General features: G+C 48.4%; 1 protein-coding gene across 2 annotated transcripts in view; it reads right to left on the bottom strand.

The window, feature by feature from the left end:
* Positions 1-8,122, bottom strand: part of CUL1 (cullin 1) — an 86,249-nt gene extending 78,127 nt beyond the window's left edge. Inside the window, exon 1 of one of the 2 annotated variants that reach the window (XM_055421440.2) lies at positions 7,986-8,122. The gene's annotated coding sequence lies outside the window, so the exon portion shown is untranslated. Of the gene's footprint in view, positions 1-7,709; positions 7,859-7,985 lie in introns of those variants that run through there. The other variant, XM_055421439.2, reaches the window with a different exon arrangement.
* Between the last annotated feature and the right edge of the window lie 6,223 nt (positions 8,123-14,345).

Raw genomic sequence — 14,345 nt, 5'->3', positions numbered from 1 at the left:
AAATGTCCGGTTAAACCGCAGACGTTCACAAACACAACACAACCCCCTGCCCGGGACAGAGGCACTGACATACAGGACACTTGCAAAGGGACCACTGAGGGGTGACTCCTGTGAAACTGCACACCAGGCCATGCCACCTCCAGACTTTTGGGTCTCCTGTGGGGAGGCAGTCCTCACCCTCTGGTTTCGGGAGCCTCTCTATCTGATGTAAGTAAAGTGAGTGGCTCAGTCCTGTCTGACTCTTTGCGACCGCATGGACTGTAGCCCGCCAGGCTCCTCTGCCCATGGGATTCTCCAGGCAAGAATACTGGAGTGGGTATCTGTTCCTTTATCCCGACGATTTTCATGACCCAGGGATCAAAACTGGGTCTCCTGCATCGCAGACAAGATTCTTTACCCTCTGAACCATGACCGACTAGCAAACCATTCCTGCATTGAGTGGCCAAGGCTACCTTTACCTTGGGAGGTGAAAGACTTCTGTCTATAATGAGGTGTCTACCAGCAAGAAGCAGAAAGCTGGGGGGTGGGGGTGTTAGGGAGCAGGGAGCAGTTTCAAAGCTGCCAGAGGGTTTCAGCCCCGGTCTCTGGCACAATCTGCTTGCTGAGGAATGGTGGTTACTACCGCATTGCAAGATGATGCGGTAAGACAGGAGTGGAGCACTCAGAAGAAACCAAACTCTGGCTTTTTTCTTCCCCACCCTCCCCCAAACTGAAGCCCACCAGTTCCCAAAATGTGGGAAAGCGCCTCCAGCCCTCATGTCTGGGACACCACTTGGGGCTGAACTGCGTTCCCTGGTTTCTCAGCCTCACCCCCACTTCAAACCTTTCCCTCCAGTCCAACCAGAGCAGGCCTCCCTGCCTCCTGCAGGAGGGCCTCCGGCCTCTCCCCCATGCCCTGACTTTCAGATGCTTCCTGGGCACGCTTAATTAACTATGTTAGCTACTCGGGGACTCGCTTCTGTGCGCCTGTCCTCTCAGACAGCCAACAGTATTCCTAGCTTGTGTCATTCAGAATACATTTCTTAATCACTAATAACGCTTTAATATTCCAAGCCATGGCATGAAGTGTGTCAAGAGAATCTGTTTTTTTCTAATTTGGAGCAAATGCACATTCTTAGGCATGATGACAGTAGCTTTCAACACCCATCTACTGCGGCTAGGAGCTGTGAAGTCCACAAAAAAGGATAGGAAGGTCACAGCATCGCAAACAAAAGGAAATTTCCACACTGAGGACAATCCATTAGTACACAATCCAGTTACAACTCCACAAAATTCCAAAACATAAATGGATTTCACGAGATTAAAAGTTTCACGGACAGCATGGAGTATGAGGGGATCCAGAGAAGCTGAAGGATGAAGATGGGAGGATGGGAAGATGAGCCCTGCAGGGAGAACCAACAGTCAGATATCTCACCCTTAACCTTTCGCGTCAACACACCTGCAAAGGGACCTGCTGCAAGTGAAGCAGAAACCCAAGTGATCCAGCACTGAGCTGAGTGAGCAGAAACATCTTGCTCAGAGCAGGCTCACTGCTTCTATTGTCTCTGGTCTTCATGAGCTAGTCCACTGCATTACAAATACATGTGCACTGTAGAAAACTAGAGAAAAAAACACAAGCCAAGAGAATACACTAAAAATAACTCATAATTCCACTACTCAGAGATAATCACTATAAACATTTTGGCTTATTAAAAAAAGTACATACACACTAAAAAAAGAAAATTTTAGCCATTCCATATATTGTTCTATAGCATGTTTTGGTCTCACTGAATACAGAATTACAGAAATGCAAAGATTTATCTAAACATGCTGAGAGCATAACCCTTAACAGCAAAACATGAAAACAAATGTTCAATAGGAAGGCATTAAATAGTGTACCCATGGCAGAATATTAACCCATCATTTTTTTTTTCTTAGACTGAATCCCTAAAAGTAGATTAGCTATTTATATTCACACACACATATTTACATGGTTCTTAGAGAAAAATTATTCTTTTTCAGGCGATGACTGAATGGACTCATTTCTTCATATCCTCACCAGAAGTGGCTTATTTTTCAATCTATGCCAAAATTTAAAACAAACAGTATCTCACTGATTTGCTTTCCCATGAGTACTACTAGTAAAGCTGAATTTTTGTTTCTTGACCCTTCTTTAAAAAAATTACCAGTTTGCTCATTTCCCCCCATAGTAGCGAGGGAGGTGGGAGGAGTTTTTTTATCTTAGTTCTATAAGCCCTCTTTTTTTAATAAAGAAAGCAAATTTACCTGAAAGATACACTACTTCTTTCCATTTGTCATTTGCTTTTTAATTTTGTCTGTGGCGTTTTAACATACAGAAGTTTTAATTATTCTCAAGTAATCAATGGAGACTTTTCCTTCACAGTTCCTGCTTTTGGGGTTACATGCTGAGAGGACTGCTCCATCCTGAGATCAACTGCATTATCTTTTGGTCCTTAAAAATCTGGGTTGGGGGGGACACTTTAAAAGCACACATCTCCATCCTAAAATCACAACCATTTTTTTTTAACTTTAAATATTTTCAGCAGTACACACACACATTCTAAGCACACATTTCATACAATTTGTTTTTCAAAGTATTCTCTGCCATAGGCCTTTTTAAAAAAATCACAGCTTACTAGATTTGAACAGTCTTCAATGGTTTTATAAGGCCAGTGAGTCATATCTCACCCCCCTTCACGACAGTCCCAAAGTCCAGAGCTGTTCACCTCTGTCCCGCAAGTGTCCAATCACGCTCCTTTAACGTCCCCCAGTTATCCTAAGAAGAATAAGCTCATTCTTGGTAGGCAACCCAGTTCTGCATAATGAATTCTGTCTTAATTATCAGCAGGAAGATATCAGTCTTGAGAGTATTTCTACCTTGCCTCCTTCTCTCCCACCTTCATATAAACCAGAGCACCTGGGTGACAGCTGGGGCACTGGAGTCGCCGTCTCATGTACTCAGGCCTGGCCACCGAAGGAAGAACTGATGCTTTTGACCTGTGGTGCTGGAGAAGACTCTTGTGAGAGTCCCTTGGACTGCAAGGAGATCCAAGCAGTTCATCCTAAAGGAAATCAGTCCTGAATATTCATTGGAAGGACTGATGCTGAAATTGAAACTCCAGTACTTTGGCCACCTGAAGCGAAGAACTGACTCATCTGAAAAGACCCTGATGCTGGGAAAGATTAGAAGGCAGGAGGAGAAGGGGATGACAGAGGATGAGAGGGTTGGATGGCATCAGCGACTCAACAGACATGAGTCTGAGTAAACTCTGGGAGTTGATGATGGACAGGGAGGCCTGGTGTGCTGCAGTCCATGGGGTTGCAAAGAGTCAGACACGACAGAGCAACTGAACTGAACTGGCCACCGAGTAGCCCTGACCTTAACCACCCAAAGCCTCGGCTTCTCCCCTAAGAGACTGTCAGGGGATTAAGCAACAGCAGGTCTAACCTGAGGGGCTCAGTCAAGATGTGAAAGTGTTCATCGTTCAGTCATTTCTAACTCTGCAACCCCGTGAACTGTAGCCTGCCAGGCTCCTCCATCCATGGGATTCTCCAGGCAAGAAGACTGGAGTGGGCTGCTGTTTCCTTCTCCAGGGGATCTTCCCCACCCAGGGATCGAACCCGGGTCTCCTGCATGGCAGGCGGATTCTTTCCTGCCTGAGCCACCAGGGAAGCCCCCAGATGTGAAGCAGGGAGGATGTTCAGGAACAAAGTGTGAGTTACTGGAGCTAGGGCCACAGGCCTATCACAAGATCCCACGCCTACAAGAGGTCTGTCCAGTGGAAGAAAGAAACCACACGTCCAGGCCAAGGTGAGATGTTCCGACAGTGACTGCGCAGGGCCTCAGGGACCCCAGGAAAGGCTCCCCGCCAGATGGCACGTCAGGATCTGAGTGGAGCCTTTCCAGAGGCGCAGGAGCCCGCTAGGTGATGGGAAGGGGACACGGTACTGGAGGCTGAAGGAGGGCCAGAGGGCAGCAGGGCCACTTCTGGAAAGGGGGCCGCCACGACGGGGGTGGGGGGGAGGGGCACCCAGCAAAGACTCCCCTCACCTGATCCAAGGGTCCCGAGCGGAGATGACCGATGACAACCAAGCCCGGGCGTCACCACCCTGCTTCCGAACAGGGAGGGTGTGCTTTATGGGGCGGTCCAAATGTGGTGAACGTTAAAAGCTATGGCATTCCCACGGAATCCACACACTCTGAACGCCTGAAGAAAACCGAAGTCAACTGAAAATCATCTCAATTTGTAAACGAGGAACTAAGAGGTTTTCCACCTCTAGATCCAACGACATCCTATATCTTCTCTCTCAAGCAACACATTCTATACTCAAGCAGAAAGAAATAAAGCACACATATGTTTTTTCTAGAAGCTATATTCTTGTGCACAAAAAATTTTAAAGCCACCAAACATCACAATAATCCTGTTTATAGTGTACATTATTAAACGGACAGATTACAAAGCTTAAAATCCTTAGTAATAAACTTAAGGTTTTATTTAAGTTTACTCCTCATTTCACATTCGTTTCTCAGTTTTAAGAGGCAAACGAAAGAAAACAATTTGCTGAGAAACTACCCAATAGCACCCCACCAACACAAACACACACACACACAAACAAGATAAACTTCAAATTGGTCTTTAAAAACATTACATTATTTTCTCCAGGTACTACTAAAAGCCCAAAAATCATTCTGAGTCTGGACACTATTTTGGACTCAACTGCTGAGGCCCATGGCCTTGGAACCTATGGAGGGCTGAAAGAGCAAAAAATAAAACACAAACACACTCCTTCAATTTTTGACACCCTGATTTTCAACTTGAAGAAGGGTAACTACTCTTCAATCTAAAGCCCATTCGTTTGAATTTTCCTTGCAGAAAGAAAGGCATACCATGCCTGCTGAGCAAACTGGGAGTGAACTTCTGATCAAAAGGCACTCAGGGACCCAAGAAAAGTCTCTCCTGTGAGAAAGGTCACTGGGCCTCCAGGACCCAGAGTCTTAGCTCTCTTAACAGGGAAGAGTCTCAACCAACCAAAGGATTTCACCTCAAAGCTAAGGCGGCAACATTTAACCTGAGGCAAAGACCTCAATCTTGTTTAAAAAAAACACACACACACACAAAAATTTTAAACATCTGTACTTAAAACTAGTTTTGAAGAAAAAGAAGGAAATTAAAGTTTCACAAGTTGCTTTCTTGGCACTTTCCTGAACTTTTAGAGCCGAAGAAAACCTGAGCATTTTTCTGTCCAGTTCTGTGTTAGTTCCCAGGGATGCGGTAGGAACAATTTATTAAAAAAGCTCGCACTCTTACCCAATGTAAGTGCGGTGACTGCTTCTGTAGCCAAAATCCGAGGTGGTCAGACACTGGGTGTAAATCACAATTATTCCAGATTTCTTCATTCAAAAAGCAAATGAAGTACCCATGACCAAGTTCTATGCTCCTCTGGGGATGCAGAAAATAAAGAATATGTCCTGCCTTCAAGGAATTCAGTCTGTAAAGTAGGGAAGTAAGGTTGCATTGACAACCCAGACTAAGCTAAATACCTCTAGAGGATAATAATCAGTAAGAGACAAAGAAGTCAACATATCCGTAATATATGTATATTAGAGCTATGAGTCGACAGAGCTGTAACATCTAAGGAAACTGCAGGATATTACCAGGTATCCCAGGCTGTTAGTTACCCATGTGGTGGGTGCACAGTAGGAAGGGGGGGCCTGCCTCCAAGGACATGAGAATCAGTGGCCCTAAGAGTTGCTGCTGTTGTCACTCAGCCATGTCTGACTCTTTGCAATCCCATGGACTGCAGCACGCCAGGCTTCCCTGTCCTTCACTATCTCCCAGAGTTTGCTCAAATTCACGTCCACTGAGTTGGTGATGAGAGGATAGTATGAACTGGTGAAAAACCCTAATACTACAGCTAAAGGTTTTTTTTTCCCTTTTGTTAAAGTAAGTTTTTAAAAGATGATTCCAATGACAAAAAAAGTTAAATATTTTTAGAGAGTATTTCAGCCAACCCTCTAGAGCTTAATGAGCACTCTCTCTAGAAACCTCCAAAAATGGGCATAATAGAGTTAAAGCAAGCCAGTCTCCTGCATGCTGTATGCATGCCTCCGAATTTGAAATGCGTTGCAACTATTTCGACTTAACAGGGAAAGCAACAGAACTTTTCAGTAAATTTTCCCCCAATACCCAAAGTCACTTTTAGATCAAGAGAACGTTAGGTCCAAATTTTTTAGATTTTTTTTTTTTTGCTTCTTGAACAATGCTCCCTATTTTTTCTACACAATCCATAAACGCTGCAGGATTTCAGAAAACCAGGTAAGAAGGGGTGGCCACAAAAAGAAGTGTTAAACTTACAACTGGCCACGCTTTTGCAGACTGCTAAAGCTATGCTGAGGTCTAGAAGCTGGGGGCTTCAAGGAAAAGTGAATTTCATTCCCTTCTGTCACTCCGATGAGTGCATTTCCAAAACTGCGTGACCCCTGAGTCCACTAACTTGGACTGTTGTAATGCCACTGCGCGAAGAGCAATTACAGAGAGCAAATAAATACTTAACTGCAATTCCTCATTTGCACCCTCACCACCAACTCCAGCTGCGAACTGTGAGCAACGACAGTGATCCAATCCGAAAAGAGGATCCTATTTTTGGCAGAGAGCTCGCTAAAGGGAGAAAACCCTCAACTTTGGAGGATTAGGCTCAAGGAACGTTCACCATGCGTTTCTCCCCGGAACCGCCAGCACCCGGCCTAGAGCACACGCGGGGCCGGGAGGGGCGCGCGGGGCGACCCCTGCACGCGGCCGGCCGGCGCCCGGGTTACCTGCGGGGTCAGCGCGCGCTCCCGCCGGGTGCAGGGCCGGGGGCGCGCCGAGGCGGCGGCGCAGGCCCGGCCCGACTCGCGGGCGCTCGGCGGGCGCCGCGGCGGGGGGCGCGCTCCGTCCGGTTCGGCCGCCGCACTCGCATCCCTGCGCGCCGCCCCGGGCCCGCTCCTCGCGGAGAACCGGGCGCAGGGGCGACTGTTACCCAATAATCGCGCCCTGCACAGTCGCAACAATGCGGGCGGGGAAACCCGGGAGCCGCGGGGCAGGGAACCGGAAAGCGGCTCCCCCGGCGCCGCGGCTCCCCCGGCGCGCGAGCCCACTACTTTACTTGAGAGCACGAGTCGGGGCCGAGCGGCGCTCGGGGGAGCGCTGGGTCCCCGGGGGGCCGCGGGTCGGGGCGCCCGGTGGCGGAGCGGGGTGGTGGGCGCCGCCTGAGGAGAGGGGAGGCGCGCGCGCCCGGCCGCCCCGGGGCCGCTCGCCAGCCCGGCTCCGCGGCCCGAGGCGGGTTGCGCTGGGAGAGGGGCGGCCGCCGCCAGGCCGCCGCCGCGGGCGCGATGAATCGGGCTTTTTTCCGGTGCGTAGTCCGGGCCTGTGCCGCCCCGAGCCCGCGTCCGGGGCCGCGGCCCGGCCAGGCCCGAGCCGGCCGGGGTGACTCAGGGCCGGGCCCCGCGCGCGCTCGCGCTCGCTCCCCGCCCGCCCGCGGCGCCCTCTGCCCACGAGTGCCCCGGCCCCCGCCGCCATTCCGCCCGGTCGCGGCTCGGCGCCTCAGGCCTCTCGCCCGGCCCCTGAGCTCAGCCGCCGCGGCCCCACTCACTGCGACACCGCGGCTCCGGGCCGGGCCTGCGCCGCCGCCGCCGCCGCCCCTCAGCCCCGGCGCCGCCGCCAACTCACCCGCATTTCCCGGCTGCCGAAAGGGCTCCGGCGACGTCTCCGCCTGGTCGCTGGGCCCGGCCCCGGTTAAATCCCCGTCCCGCCAAGGTCTCGCCGCGTCCCTCAGCCGCCAGGGCTGCCCCGCCTGGAGCTGCGTGCGACACGGCTCCCGCCTCCGCCTCCTCCTCCCGGCCCGCCCGCCGGCCCTCCTCCCGCCGCCGCCGCCGCCGCCGCCTGCACCGCGCAACCTCCGCCCTCTCGCCTTCCCTTCGCCGCTCCCCGCCCTCCCGGCCTCACCGGCTCCGGCTCCCGCGGTGGAGGAGCTGGCGGGGGAGGGCCGGAACGCTCCGCCATCGGCGTCCGGGGCGGGGGAGCCGGGAAACCGTCGCCGCCATCTCCCCACCGGCCCCGCGGGGCGGGAGGGGCCCGGAGAGCTCCCGCCCGCCGCGCCCCGGCCCCGGGCTCTCCCCGCCCCGCGCCGCCGCGGCCCGCTCGCGGGGCTGCTCGCTACCTGAAAGTCCCCGCGGGCCCCTGGCTGTGGACGCCGCGCCCTCCCCGGACGGCTGCACCGGATCCGCCTGCAGGTTATACAGCCTCCTTGGTCTTGGGGGCCGCCTCTGAGGACCCGGCTTCCCGCCACTTCGGGCCGAACGAGCAGCGCGTGGGGGGTGGTCCCCTTCCTAGGTCGGGGCCCTAGGCTGAGGAGAAGCCGGCCCGAAACACCCTGGAGCAGAGGGTCTCACACGCCCGCCCTCCCCCGCTCCTGCGCGCACACACACCCTGAACCGACACGGATCACAACTGCACCCGCTGGATCTACCTCCCCGGCCGGGAGGATGACCGAAAGCCATACCCCGACCGGCTGATAGAAGTCAGAGATGGGCGAGTGGCCCTGAAAGGCAGGCGCAGCAGACTCCAGAGAAACGTGCAGTCCATTCTCTCAACCCCAGGACACCTGCGGCCTCGTGGATCGGCGCCTCTCTGCCTCTCTCTCTCTCTCAAATCGGTTCGGAGATCAAAGCAAATTAGCTTACCTCTTCAAACTTTAACCCAGTCTTTTTTGAACAGACGTCGACAAAGACTTACTTTAGCATTAATCTCTGTAAAGATAAATGAAGAATGGAATTGAAGATCTTACACGTATGGATGGGATGAGGTATGACTATTGAATAGGACTTTTTTTCACCAGTGCTGCGGAGTCGTTCGTCTCATTCATCTGAAATTAATTCACAAGTGGGTGAAATACAAATTTGGGCAGCGCAAATGGTCACCTGGCTTCCTATGGGAACACAGGTGAGCAAGCTTGGACTTGGAGGGGCTTCTGCTCTAATACCATGGTCCATGAACGATTCAGCATGGAAGAATTTCAGGTTATCTGGGCCAAAGACTTGATGAGCGTAACTTCCTGTTTTGCTCCAAAACTAAAACATTAAGTATCACCTTGGGGTGGAAATGCTAGGCCCAGAGCCTAGGGCTACTCCCACAGCCCTCACTGTTTCCTGGGGAATATGGGTGTCTCTTAGAAGAAATATCTAAGACATATTTGTATATGTGGTTCCTCCTATTGAAATGTGGCCTTTTGTCAACAGCTCTTTATCTTTGCAAGTATGGCATTTGTCTGTACCTGTCACCAGAGTATGTGATCTCAGTCTGTTTAAGGACAGAGTATGTGATCTCAGCCTATTTAAGGATTTTTAAATTCGTGCTTTATATCCTCAATGGACACGAATTGGAGCAGACTCCGGGAGATGGTGAAGGACAGAGAAGCCTGGCGTGCTGCAGTCCATGGGGTTGCAAAGAGCTGGACAGGATTGAGCGATGAACAGCAGCAAATATCCTATATTTCTAAATAGTCAAAAGAAGCTTAGATGTATTTAACTTTCTTATGGGCACATGGGAGGATTGAAGGTAAAAATGGAAGGCTTGTACATATATATGTACACACATATGGGAGACTGCACATATGCGGTTTCTCTGAGACCCTCACTTCTGCGTGCTTTCCTCAGAGGACAGGTTAGCTCTTCTCCCGTTACCCTAAGCTGTCCTCTCCCACCTCATCATTCAGGATGGTCGTCCTGTCTGTGACTGCCCACAGCTAACACACGAGCCGAGTGGGTCAACTTTCCCTCTGCTGTTTGTTTCTTCCAATGTTTGCTTTTCCTTAATGGAAGGATTTAGTTCATCTGTTCCTCTCCACTTCTCATTGCCTCAGTTCCTGGTTCTTAATTTCTTCCAGCCTTTACTCTCCACTCATCTACACTATTATTCTTAGCTCTAAAGCTACACCATTGACTTTTGTGTCCACTTCATAACCAGGTTGCATCTGTACCACTCTGCACAGGTAACCTTGCCTCCTCCCTAACCATTTATTCTCTTTCCACTCCAAAACTACTACGTTTTCTCCCTGATCTCAGCAAAACTGATGTTGTCCCCCTGTCAGATGACCCAGCATTTGGAGGGGTAATTAACTTACAGATGTTAGAATCAAAATTCAAAATAGTCTGACTAGAATATTAGGTCAAAACCTAGGGTAAAATATAACTTTGCAAACCTAAAACAATATGATGAAGTTCAAAAAGCCCACATTTTAAATTGAAGCATACCTCGGTTTATATTCAAACTCAAACCACCATCTTTTGTCTTGGTTAAGCCAACTTATATGGGGATTAAAATACTTACCTCATTAGGTTGTTGTGAAGAGTAATTCTTGCATCCTCCCATCATACTTCCTGAAACAGTGTTAGTCCCTTTCTTTCATTGTCTTCTGTACAGTTGAGATTGACTGACCACCCTATTTGGTTGTTGATAACGCTGACATTTCTAAGTCATCAGTTCAGTTCCGTTTAGTTGCTCAGTTGTGTCCGACTCTGCAACCCCATGGTTTCAAAGTAATACAGGCCTGAAAACAGTATCAGTTCAGTTCAGTCGCTCAGTCGTGTCCGACTCTTTGTGACCCCATGAATCACAGCACACTAGGCCTCCCTGTCCATCACCAACTCCCGGAGTTCACTCAAACTCATGTCCATCAGGTCGGTGATGCCATCCAGCCATCTCATTCTCTGTTGTCCCCTTTTCCTCCTGCCCCCAATCCCTCCCAGCATCAGAGCCTTTTCCAGTGAGTCAACTCTTCGCATGAGGTGGCCAAAGTATTGGAGTTTCAGCTTTAGCATCAGTCCTTCCAATGAACACCCAGGACTGATCTCCTTTAGAATGGACTGGTTGGATCTCCTTGCAGTCCAAGGGACTCTCAAGAGTCTTCTCCAACACCACAGTTCAAAAGCATCAATTCTTCGGTGCTCAGCTTTCTTTGTAGTCCAACTCTCACGTCCATACATGACCACGGGAAAAACCATAGCCTTGACTAGACGGACCTTTGTTGGCAAAGTAATGTCTCTGCTTTTTAATATGCTATCTAGGTTGACTGAAAACAGTATACTGACCTGTGAACCTTGCATCCCAGAGCTAGTCACCATCCTAAAGAAATATTTTGTCTATTTTGGCTCAGTCTGGGGACATGCATTATCATCATCACAGTCACTTTCCAAAGAAAAACTTAAGACTCCAGTAGTAGGCAGTTTGCCCTGAATCACAGCTTAATTGGTGGCATAACCTAACACAGTGACTCCCAAGTGCGAGTCGATCCATTCCTTTACTGCGATGTTTCCCCACCCCTGTATCGTTCCTTTAAACCTTCTGAATGGTTTTCCTGGTTCTCATCTCTGCTCTGTCCTTCCAGCCTGCACAGTGACTGAACCCCACTGGTTCATTCCAAACTGATGCCTTCATCATTGAATCTTTATCCTTTCAAACTTTTCAGTGGCTCCCCACTGTTTATAGGGTTCAGTCCAAACTCTGACCTCGTGCCTAAAGTTGACCATAATCTTGTCCTAACTTACTTTTCCAATTATTTTCCAGCCATTTCCCAAAAGGAACTCTCAACTTCATCCCATCCTATTAAACCTACTGTTGCCCCACAAATACCTGCCTTGAATCATCATTTGTGAATGCTTCCTTCCCTTTGTTCCTGAAACAAACAGAAATGGTCCCTCCTCCTTTCCTTCGTCTGCAAATCACCCTCCCTTTTTCATGTCAAGCTCACATCCGCTTCTGGAAGCCTACTTTGTGGAAGCCTACTTTGCACTTTCTGCACAGGGTTTTGTGATCTCTGATTGCCAACCTCTTACGTGTGCCGTTAAAGGAAGTAGTCCTTGGTCAGGGGTTATTTCCACCAGGCCCCTCAGTATTGTGCCTGAACAACAGGGGACAGTGTTCCAAAATAGCTGTTTTTACTAGTCAAATCTGAAAGGGTACCATGTCACCTGATGAGCCGTATGAGCTATTGTTTCTAAGACGTGAGTAAGGAACTAGCCATCCAGAGCAAATTAAATTCATTTAATGAGAGAGTTCCCAAACCTGTCTTCGCCTCAGAATCACCTGGGGATTTGAACACTGATTCCAGGGCCCATCCCAGACCTGAGTCAAAACTGGGCGGGAAGGGGGAAGGGATGAAATTTGAAACTATCAGAGTTTATATCATGGCTTTACTACTTATTATCTAAGTATCTCTGAACAAGTTGCTGAACCTCTTTGTGCCTTCCCCTATGAACTGGGGATGAAAATAGTATCTCATATGAGTTGTTATGAACATAACAACTTAAACATGAACTTTCCTGCTGGTGGCTCAGTGGTAAAGAATCCTCTTGCAATGCAGGAGATAAGGTTCGCTCCCTGGGTCAGGAAGATCCCCTGGAGAAGGAAGTGGCAACCCACTCCAATGTTCTTGCCTGGGAAATCCCATGGACAGAGGAGCCGGGTGGGTACAGTTCATGGGGTTGCAAGAGTCAGACACGATTTAGGACTAAGGCACCACCACCAGTGATGCTGCAGCTGATATAATTATCCAGGGCCAATCTGGTGACCTGAGTTTGGGAACCACTGATTTAATGGACTACTCCTTCCTGTGTTAAAGTTTCAAATGTTATGATCTTAAAACTTCTGGTGTTAGCATTGTTGACATATTACATAAGTCTTACTTGTTTTGAAATCATGTATTTCAAGGAAGAGGAGCTAAGTAAGCAGATTTTTCAATTAAATTTGCTTATTTAATCCAAATCATGAAATATACTTTATGCATGCTTTAAAAGACAAACAAACAACTAGTTTCTCTAAATAGAGTAATCCAACCAGCTTAACATTCAAAGGAAGCAATCAGGAAAGATACGAAATAATACATGATTTCTTCTATTTTTTCTTCTATTTATGATAATGAATTGTAAGTTCTTTTTGAAGAAGTAGGTTTTTAATCTTCGGCTTCAATTCATTACAAAAAATTCATAGCTCATGTTAGTCCACCAAATTCCAAACAATATTTTAATGATATTAAATGTAACTAGCCATAAAAATAGGAAGCAAAAAAAAATTTACTTAACCAAAGTCACAAATCTGAATGGGGAATACAGAATGGGTAGCCCCACCTTCTCAACTCTTGACTGATAAATGGCCTATACAAACAAATACACAAAGGCCTTATTCTTATTGTCTGGAATTCCACCAAATATTCCCAGTATCCTCTCTTAAAGACTCGCATAGCTCTGGGATGGGAGCAGGGCTTAAAAGTGATTCACACATCAACACTAACTAGTTCAATCAGATGGCCTTCTTTCTAACCCGTGTAGGGTAACAGCTAAAGAAGGAAGGTTTGGGACATATTAAGTTTTGGGGAAAGACAGTGCTTCAGGGTAGACTGAAGGCCTTGGGGTCAGAGGTTCTGGTGAGAAGAGCCATAAGCAAAAGAAGGGACCAAGGAAAGGAGGCGGAAGGACATATAACGTCTAATCTGTTCAAGTCCAGATTTTGCACGTGAGAAGACCTAAGCCTCTTGCTTTGAGGACCCATAAGACAGAAAGACAGTAATGAACCATATAGGCTTTTGAGTTCTGGGGACCTGAACACCATAGTCACATTCGATCAGGTTGGGCCATATGGAGTTGCAACTCATTTTCTAATGATTCAAACTTGTGTCTATGAGAAAATTATTGGGTTCCAGAAAATTGCCCTAAAATCTCTTCTTCCAGGAAACTTTGTCTGACCTTACACATGCCAACCAAGCCCCACACCCACATGGGGATCAGGTGCCCGCTTTTTGTGATTCTTTTACACCATGTATTAATACTTACTTACTGAAGAGTTTGTCTGTATTGCATTATAATTTTCCTTTCTCTATTTCCCACTCTCTCATAGGTTATAAGCTTCTTGAATACAGAGAAGGTGTTTTTTTATTACTATGTGTACAGTATTTATCATAGGACTGGTACATAGTCTATTGAAAAAATAGTTAGAACCCAACTCATGGATTAGTGGGGGTTGTTTACACTATGAAAACCCAGTGATGCCACTTTCCTGCTCAAAAGTCTTTAATAATTCCCTATATCCTACAAAAAGAACGACAAACACATCGTTCCTAGTATGAAAACACCCTCCACACCTCAGCTTCCAGGGACTTATTCCTCCTCGTCGCCCTGGTTTCTCACACATTCCAAGCCAGATCCAAACTGGACTCCTGAACGGTCTGTGTTTCCTCTTCTAACCACACTTTCCGTATCGGTTATTCTTCCCCAGTCACTGCTCACTTCAAGGCAGCACAGTGGTAAAGACTCC

This window comes from Moschus berezovskii, chromosome 3 (genome assembly GCF_049115385.1).
Source record: "Moschus berezovskii isolate FMDL1 chromosome 3, NW_MosBer_1.0, whole genome shotgun sequence".
NCBI classification, from domain to species: Eukaryota; Metazoa; Chordata; class Mammalia; order Artiodactyla; family Moschidae; genus Moschus; species Moschus berezovskii.
The sequence above is the reverse complement of the archived record's forward strand: the minus strand, read 5'-3'. Positions and strand labels throughout refer to the sequence as shown.